Source organism: Triticum dicoccoides, chromosome 1A (assembly GCF_002162155.2).
Source record: "Triticum dicoccoides isolate Atlit2015 ecotype Zavitan chromosome 1A, WEW_v2.0, whole genome shotgun sequence".
NCBI classification, from domain to species: Eukaryota; Viridiplantae; Streptophyta; class Magnoliopsida; order Poales; family Poaceae; genus Triticum; species Triticum dicoccoides.
The window spans coordinates 289,147,599-289,157,339 of record NC_041380.1 but is presented as its reverse complement, the minus strand read 5'-3'; positions in this window follow the sequence as shown (position 1 = coordinate 289,157,339).

Genomic DNA, 9,741 nt, shown 5'->3' with positions numbered 1-9,741 from the left:
CAAGGGCATTCCTGTTAATCCGGAGAAGGTTTCTGCAATTGAGAACCGGGAGCCTCCTTAGAACATCAAGCAGCTCCGCAGTTTTCTTGGGCTTGCAAGCTATTGCAGAAGGTTTGTGGAAAACTTCTCAAAAATTGCTAAGCCTCTTTCCAACCTCCTCCAGAAGCATGTCAAGTACTCCTGGACTCCTGAGTGTGACATTGCCTTCACTACACTCAAAGATAAACTCGTCACAGCTCATGTCCTTAATCCTCCTGATGAGTCGAAGCCATACCAAGTTTTCTGTGATGCCTTGTTGCAAGGTCTCACTAGTGTTCTTATGCAAGACAAGAAGGTTGTGGCTTATACTTCTCGACAATTGAAGCCAAATGAAAGGAACTGCCCTACTCACGATCTTGAGTTGGCGGCAGTTGTCCATGCATTAATAACATGGAGACATCTCTTGTTGGGTAGGCAAGTGGACATTTTCACCGATCACAAGAGCCTCAAATATATCTTCACTCAACCCAACCTCAACCTACGACAAACTCATTGGGTTGAAATGATCCAAGAGTACAATCCAAGCATTGAATACACTCCAGGCAAGGCTAATGTGATTGCAGATGCGTTGAGCAGAAAGGCATATTGCAACAGCTTAATCCTCAAGCCATTCCAACCTGATCTTTGTGAAGCTTTCCGCAAGCTCAACCTCCAAGTTGTTCCTCAAGGTTTTCTTGCCAACCTTCAAGTACTCCAACTTTGGAAGACCAAATTTGTGAGGCACAACTCCTTGATGACAAGGACACCTTATTCTTCGAGGACCGGCTAGTGGTTCCTAAGGGCGATCTAAGGAAGGCCATAATGAATGAAGCACACAATTCTCTTCATCCATCCACCCAGGCAGTTCGAAGATGTACCATGACCTCAAGCAGACGTATTGGTGGACTCGCATGACGCGAGAGATTGCTCAAATCGTAAATGAATGTGATGTCTGTCGAAGGGTGAAAGCAGAACATCAACGACCAGCTAGTCTCCTCCAACCTCTTTCTATTCCATAATGGAAGTTTGATCATATCGAGATGGACTTTGTCACTGGCTTTCCCAAGTCCAAGCGTGGGAATGATGCTATCTTCGTTATCATTGACAAGCTTACAAAAGTGGCGCATTTCCTTCCAGTCAAAGAATCTATCACGACAGCTCAGTTGGCAGAGCTATACACCTCCAAAATTGTCTCGTTGCATGGGATTCCTCAACTGATATCTTCAGACTGCGGAAGCATTTTCACTTCCAAGTTCTAAGACTCCTTCCAGAAGACTATGGGCACGAACATTCATTTCAGCATGGCCTTTCATCCTCAAATGAGTGGCCAAGTTGAAAGAGTCAATCAAATCCTCGAAGACATGCTCAGAGCTTGTGTCATCTCTTTCAGTATGAAGTGGGAAGGTTGCCTCCCATATGCCGAGTTCTCCTACAACAACAGCTATCAAGAAAGTTCAGGCAAGGCCCCTTTCAAAATTCTCTATGGCAGAAAGTGCCACACTCCTCTCAATTGGTCCGAGACTGGTGAACGCCAACTTCTTGGCAATGACATGATCACAGAAGCTGAATAAATGTGCAAAGTCATCCATGAAAATCTCAAAGTCGCGCAATCGCGCTAGAAGAGTTACTATGATAGCAAGCACCGTGACTTGGCTTTTGAGATTGGAGACCATGTCTATCTCCGAGTCTCTCCAATGAAAGGCACTCAACGCTTCGGTAACAAAGGGAAGCTTGCCCCTAGATATGTGGGTCCTTTCAAGATCATTGGCAAAAGAGGCGACCTCGCCTATCAACTTGAGCTCCCTTCCAACTTCTCAAATGTGCACGATGTCTTTCACGTGTCACAACTTCGCAAGTGCTTCAAGACGCCCGAGCGCACTATCAACTTTGAAGAGATTGACCTCCATGAAGACTTGTCTTATCATGAGCATACTGTTGCCATTCTTGAGGAAACCGAGCGTAAAACTTGCAACAAGTCGATCAAGTTCCTCAAAGTTAAGTGGTATCACCATTCCGACCGAGAACCTACTTGGGAGCGCGAGGATCACCTCTGTTACAAATATCCAGAGTTCTTTCAGTCCTAGATCTCGGGACGAAATCCTCTTGTAGTTGAGGAGAGTTGTAACACCCCATTTGTAACATTTCCCAATATTGGCAATATAACCGTCTTGTTCTTCATCAAGCCCAAGTGGTTTCCTCCTTGTTGGTTTCATTTTGGGTTTTGCTTTGTTTCATAGTGCATTGTATTATCTTTTCTTGTCATATTTCATTTTGCCATTAATTGTTGCATCATGGCCTCATCATATGTTGCATTGTGCTTGGTGTCATTTTGCATATTCTCATCATCATGTGCATCTTCATATTTTAGCTTATGGCATTGTGTCATGTTCCTTATGGATCCAAGCATCATCATTTCCCCTCCATGCATCACCACCTCTCCTTCTCTTTCTTTATTTTGGCAAGTGCCATTTTTCACTCCTCCATTAATGTCCAACTTTTCCCCAAAATTATAGCACCATGCCCAAGACCTCTCTGCCAAATTTCAGATTTATCTAAGTTGTTTTGGTCAGGTTCAAAAATGACCCAAGTTTGAACTAAATTCAAACTTGCATTATTTTTCTACCTCTAAAAATGCCCAGGATAATTTTATTCAATAGAGCACTATTTCAGGGTCATGAGGATATTTTTATTTTCATTTTGCTCCACTCATTGTCCCGTGCACTTTTCCATTTGTTTTTTGTCTAAAGAGAAATTGGAAAAGGAAACAACAACAGAAGCAGCAGTAGCCAACCTGGGCTGGCCTCCTAACGCTTCAGCCCCCGCAGCCCAACAGCGCGGCCCAGCCAGGCACCTCGCAGCCCACCTGGCGCCCGTGTGAGCCCCTCCTTCCTCCTTTTCTCACCTAAGCAGCGCGCACCCCCCTCTGCCTCGCGCCCACGTGGCCTGCCTGGCCCTGCTAGTCAGCGCCTCCCTGTCCCCCCGCACCCACCTTTTCTTCCTCCTCGGCCCCCTCTCGCACACTCGCATGGCCACGGCCGTGTCAACGCCATGCTCGCCCGCTCGCCCTAGCCCCTACTTAATCCCCTCTCCATGTCCCCCCACCTCTCTAGGGTTTCCCTCATCCGCCGCCGCCTGGTAAGTTTAGCCACCAGATCCACCATCCCACCACCGCCCCGAGTGCATCCGGGCGCTTGACCTCGTCGTTGGCGCGCTCTTCGCCGCCCCAGCCTCTAGGACCATGTCCATCTTCTTCCCCGACATCGTCTATGTCCCCGACGTCCACTACTTCGCCAGGGAACTCCAAGACGCCCCTTCTGAAGCACCTTATATGCACTGCACCTCATATCTTAGATTCCATGTCATGTCTTGCATCATGTTGCTTGCGCATTGCACCATGATTAATTGATGTTCCATTGTTGTGTTCTTGCTTTGGGTAGAGCCGGGAGACGAATTGGTGAATGAGGACCCTGTCGAGTACGTTCACGAGGAGCAAGGATTCGATACCTCTGAAAACATTGCAGGCAAGATGATCATTACCCCTGATATCACTTCTATCTTTGCTTGCTAGTTGTTCATTCTATCGCTATGTCACACTACTTACTACTTGTTTTATACAGCCTCCCATCTTGCCATGACCTTCCTAGCAAACCGTTGTTTGGCTATGTTACCGCTTTTGCTTAGCCCCTCTTATAGCGTTGCTAGTTGCAGGTGCAGTGTAGGTTGTTCCATGTTGGAACATAGATATGTTGGGATATCACAATATCTCTCATTACTTAATTAATGCATCTATATACTTGGTAAAGGGTGGAAGGCTTGGCATTTTGCTCGTTGATTTGTTCCACTCTTGCCTCCTTAGTCTTCGTCATACCGGTGTTATGTTCCTTGAATTTTGCGTCCCTAACACGGTGGGGGCTTATGGGCCCCCCTTGACAATTTGCTTTGAATAAAACTCTTCCAGCAAGACCCAACAATGGTTTTACCATTTGCCTAATAATAACTAAAATTTTCATAGGGAGTAATTAACCCGAGGATTCTTAATCAACAACCTGGGCCAGTGCTCCTCATGAGTGCTGGTCCAAACTAGAGCCCCTTGTAGCGCCGCCACGGGGAAACTTGAGGACTGGTTTTAGTTGTATGGACTGCTCATCCAATCGTGGCGTGAGATGAGATACGCGTGGATACTATCGGGGTGTTGGAACGTCGGGAGGTCTTGTTGGTTTTGTTTTACCATTGTCGAAATGTCTTGTGCACCGAGATTCCGAGTCTGATCGGAGGGTCCCGAGATGGAGGATTGTCTCCGCGGATCATGAGCTTGTTATGGGCTAAGTTGGGACGCCCCTGCATGGTTTTATCTTTCGAAAGTCGTCCCCTCGGTTATGTGGCAGACGGGAGTTTTTAATATCCGATTGTAGTGAACTTGAAACCAAAACTCTTTAAAATACACCAACCGCGTGTGTAACCGTGATGGTCTCTTTTCGATGAGGTTCGGGAAGAGAACATGATGGGGTTATGTTTGAACATAAGTAGTTTAGAATCACTTCTTGATCATTACTAGATTATGATCGTTGCGTAGTTTCTCATCTTATTCTTGCATTCGTAAGTTAGACACCATACAATGCTTAGTGCTTGCTGCAACTCCACCTCATATCCATACCTTACCTTTAAGCTTTGATAGTCTTGACACCATGGGTAATAGAATTGCTGGATCCCGTGGCTCACAGTATACGACAAACACAGTTGTAGGTGCCGACGAGACTGATGCAGGTGATGCCACTGAGCTCAAGTGGGAGTTCGACGAAGACCTTGGCCGTTACTATGTTTCCTTTCTGGATGATCAATAGTGGTGTCCAGTAGGGTCGATCGGGACTTAGCTTGGGTGGTTGTCTTTTATTCGTTTGATTTCGTCTGTAGCTGAACTTTGCGTTCATATTGAATGATTGTATAACTTGATGTTATTGTGTGACATTGTGGCGATCGTAAGCCAAAGCTCATATTCTACCTATTCAGTACATGAGATGAGCAAAGATACAACCACTCTTCGACCATACCAATATGCGCTTATGCCCCAAGTCGTGCTTCGACATGTATGGAGTATAGTCGCTTATTGGGCGTTACACCCTGGCCACGGCGGGAAGTTGGCAATCCGTGGATTACGCCGAGGCCCCGAGAGGACAGGTTAGCCCGCTTGCGCTGACTTGGCCTTCATCCATTTAGCTAGCCGAGACGTCTTCTTATGACATCATTTTTCCTTCGTTAGGCTACCCCCTTTGCACCATCAGGGAGGAGCCAAAGATGATCCAGAGTCCTTTCAATCTTGGCGCCCGCCCTCTCTCGCACCCATTGTTCGGAAGGCCTCAGCGGGCGTTCCAGAGGGGGACTTGTTGGGTGAAGACATCCCGCAGCTTGTGGTCGGTCAACGAATGGTCGACAATGCTCTTTTTAGGGGCATGTTTGGAGATGCCGATGAGGGGAGCATCCAAATTTTGAGGGTTCTGGGAGCTACGAGAGTCAGAGTGACCCTTCTGCTAGAGGTCTCGACGGGCTTCGTTCACTCTGATAGTGCGTCGGGGACGTTCCTAGCTGCCCCAATTCACCCGAGTTCGTCTGATAGGGACGGGAAGTCTCCTTGGGAACCATTCATGCAACCTTTGGTCTTCAGGATCGGCAAGACTCAAGGCCCACTGTTGACCTTGAGCATAGTCAGTGGTGGAGATCCGGGCATATCACCTGATGACCCCTTCAAGACGGCGCATCTGGTAATCGGTCGTCTTGACACTAGCCTGACGGCCGAGAAAGCCATCTTAGCCCGAGGCCAGCACCTCTTGCGTGAAGCCTGGAAGACTTTTTTTATTTGCTCTGAGTGTGCCCTCCGAGAGAATGAGGCCACCCGCCTGCATGCGGTCCAGGCTTTGACGGATGCAAGGGGTCCTTTGGAAAAGGTCATCGGAGGAGTGCACCCAACCCCAAGCCTTGCTTGTCCGTCGGAGGAGGATGCGGTTTCCCATGATGCTTGTTTTTCCCTGCGGATGGCAGAGCCTTTGCTTCAGGAAGATTCGTCCCATCGGTAGTAGGGTATTCTGGATGCCCGTGAGGTAGCCATGACCGGCCGGGAGGTTGACATCATAGCACGTGAGGCGGAGGCTAAGAAAACAGTGTCATACATTCGCGCTGAGAGGGAACGACTGGAGTTGCTTCAGGAGGTGCCGCATACCCGGAAGGTCGAGCTTGAAGGTCGTGAGGCTCTCGTCTTGTGCTGGGAGGCCGCTCATCAGGCAAATGTTGATGCCATCGATGCTCGACTCAGGGAACGTCGTGACAAGCAGGAGGTCCAGAACAAGAGGACCCCGTGGACGCTCTTCTTGAGGAGAAGGAAGACGCCCGCTCCGAATATGAGTGGAAGCTGACCCTCCAGGAGACACGCTTCACAGAGAAAAGTAAGACCTTAGAGGTCAAATGCGTGGGCCTGGAGAGACAGTTGGGCTCCTTGAAGGCCTCTATCAGTGAAGTGAGGTCTTTGGTGGTCGTCAGCAAAAAGGCCTAGGATGAAGCCTTGCAGGAACTCTGGACTGCCAGGCAAAGCTGTCACACCTCGGAATGCAAAACGCCCAGCTAGTAGGCGACTTCACGAGACGGGGTGAAGAAATGGATCAGCTTCGGGGGCAGCGCAAGATGCAGTGCAATGTCTTCAAGGAGGTCCAAGACCGTGTCTTCATGATTGTCATGAGGCCCAAAATGGCCCTCTCAGGGTCTCTCAACTTTTAGGCCGGTGAAGTAGGAAGCTACGCCTTGTTCTTCAAGGAATTCATCGCCAAGATGGAGGCGTTTGCGAGAGTGTTCCTAGAGACCATTGAGGCCAAAGCTCAGGAGGTGGCGACGCTAGCCGGGGAGTGTGTCCTCACCAATCTTCATCTTATCAACCATGCTTTCCCATTCACGGAGCTAGTGAAGCCTCTTGAAAAGGGTACACGGGCCGAAGCTTCGAGGGAAGCGACCGCCGGCTTTGTTGAGGAGCTCATTGGTATGTTTGCACCCGACGATGATGGAGATGCCCGGAGGATTCTACGCATGTTGAGGGCTCTCTGGCCGAGGACGCTGACTCTGAAGCCTAGAACTTCCAGATATCACCTGCTTGTAACCATTTTAGGCGTCTGTTGCCGCTTGTCTTGGTTCTCAGACGTGTTTGTTGTATGGGACGCCATATTTACGTCAGGTTGTCGCAGTTTCTTATTTTTAAATATCTTTCCTTTTGTGAGCCCCCGATTCATTATCGCAAATGGGCTCGTCTTCGGACTCCAGGCCACGCCGTGCCAATTGCATGTAGAGTAGCCCCCAAGCCATTCGGATCGTGCGGCTTATGCACGAATGCACAGGGCGGATGGGGCCCAAATATGGCGAAGGTCGGACACGTGAAATGAGTTACCCGGTGTTGGGAAAATGCACCACTATCATCATGTCTTTTTGTTGCCTGATCATTTCGGGTTGTTAGTTATAATGGCGCCTCTGAGGCGGGCGGCACCTTGGCTCTCGAGACGAGGTGCTTGGGAACCGGAGCGATGGGGAGGGGAGAAGGTGGGGGCTGTGAGTTGTATGAGCGAGAGCGTCAATCGCCTACCCCTTCTGCCTATAAAATATAGGGGGTCGGCCCCCTCTTGTCACCTGTCTCCACATCCCTCAAGCCTAGGATCCTTCTTACAATCCTCAAAAGGCTATACGGAAGCTCTCGCTCCCCCTCCCGCCCCCACCGCGCCGCCGGCCGCTCCGGCCGCGGCGGCCACCCCTCCCTGGGCTGTGAGGCTCCCGTCTCTACCCCACGCGACATGGGCCACTCCGGCCGCGGCGGCCACCTGCCTCCTCCGCCAGCCGTCACCAGCTGGCGGCATGGGGCGCCCATGCTCCAGCAGATCTAGCGTTAATGGCAGCCGACGTGGATCCTCGCACGCCTCCCCTACATCCTCCGGTCCGTCCATGGTGCCTGACTCCCAGCTGCCCTGCGGTGCTTTTGCGTGAGATCCCGGTTCTCCGCCTCGGATTCTACTACGGGGTGAGAGCTCCGCCTCTTCGGCCCGGCTCCGCCCGTCGGTCCCTGCTGCGGATCCCTCGGCTTTGGCAGTTTCGGAGCGACCGCGCCATCAATCCATAGTTGTAGCGCCTGAAGCTGGTGTCATTTCCTCCTCCTCGGAGCACGATCTGGGCTGGATCGTGGTCTCGTCCCGGAAAGACCGACGACCCTGCTCGGGCCCTGCGGGCAATAGGCCGCGCCACCCCCCCCATCCCTCCCCGGCCGATGAGGAGCTTTCAATGCGTCTGCCGGCCGGGCTGCCTTCTTAAGCCAGTTCAAGGGGAAGTGTTTCCGCTGCCTGAGCAAGAAACACCGTAGAAAGGATTGCCGCGGCCCGATCTGCTGCATCATCTGCAAGCTCTCGGGCCACTTTGGCCGAGAGTGTCCACAAAACCCCAAGCGCAACCCAGCCGCGGCCTCTGCTCGGGTGCCGGCGCGAGATAGACTTCGTTTTCCTCCTGCTGCTGTTGCAAGAGCTTCATCGCCGGCCGCTGTGCTTCGCCTACCACCTGCCATGGAAGCCACCCACGTTGCCGACCCGGCCCGTCGTCCACAGCACAGCTGCAAGGTGGTGATGTCCACCCCTGCCCTGGAGCATGCCATCTTCGTCCTCAAGCGCCAGGTGATCCTGCTCATGGCGGCGGATGCCGGGCGGACCTCCTCGGCCATGGTGGTCGGGCAGGAGCTTGAGGTGCGGTTGCGCATCCTGCCGCACCAGCTGCGGATCACCCGCCACGACCCAGAGGACTACCTCATCGTCTTCGACCTGCCAATCCACCAAGAGCAAGTTGTCAAGCTGGGCTCCCTGGCGGTCGACGGCGCCAAGTTCTTTAGCAAGCGCTGGCATGAGGACGACCACGCTGTAGTCCAGCTTCTCAACTACCATGTGTGAGTCGTCATCGAGAAGATGCCGCAGCATTTCTGGTCCATCGACGGGGCCAAGGAGGCGCTTGGCTGCCGCGTCCACAGGCTGGATAGCCGCACCTTTGAGCACAGCCAGACTAAGACCTTCGCCTGTTGGGTCTGGGTGTGGGATGTCGGCCTCATCCCGACCAAGCACACCTTCTGGCTGATACAGCGCGGGGCGGGCCGCGTGGAGGAGATGCTTGGCTACTCGCCGCCCGGCCAGCTCGTCGCTGCGCCGCCGTCCGCGAGCCGCCATGATGTCCTCATCCACGTGGACCACATCGAGCACTGGTCACCCTACGAGCCGCGCTCACCGCGCTCTGCCCAGAGTGGCTTGCCCTCCTCGGACTCGGACGACAACGACAGGCCCATGCCGCGAATCATCCCGGCCGACTCCTGGAAGAGGGGCGTGGAGGATGGACAGCATGACCCACAGCACCGTCGCCAGCTTGCTACGCTGGTGGACATGGGGTGTCATGGAGGTGCCCGTGGTGGTGGCAGCCGCAAGGACGACGATGGCGACGACCAGGGGGCGCAGGTCTTGGAAAGACACGCTCCTTGGTCGCAGCCGCACGGGCAAGGAGAAGGTGGCTGGGACCGAGTGCTGTTCGCGCCGCCGTAGCCGCTCTCCTCCGGTCCCCCGCCGCTCCGAGAGCTCTCGTGGCCGCCACAACTCCGGGCGCCGGCACGCTGCGGTTGCGGCTGATGCCGGGGCCACTCTGCTTCAGGTTCCGTGCCCCTTGCCCCCGGCGGCTCCC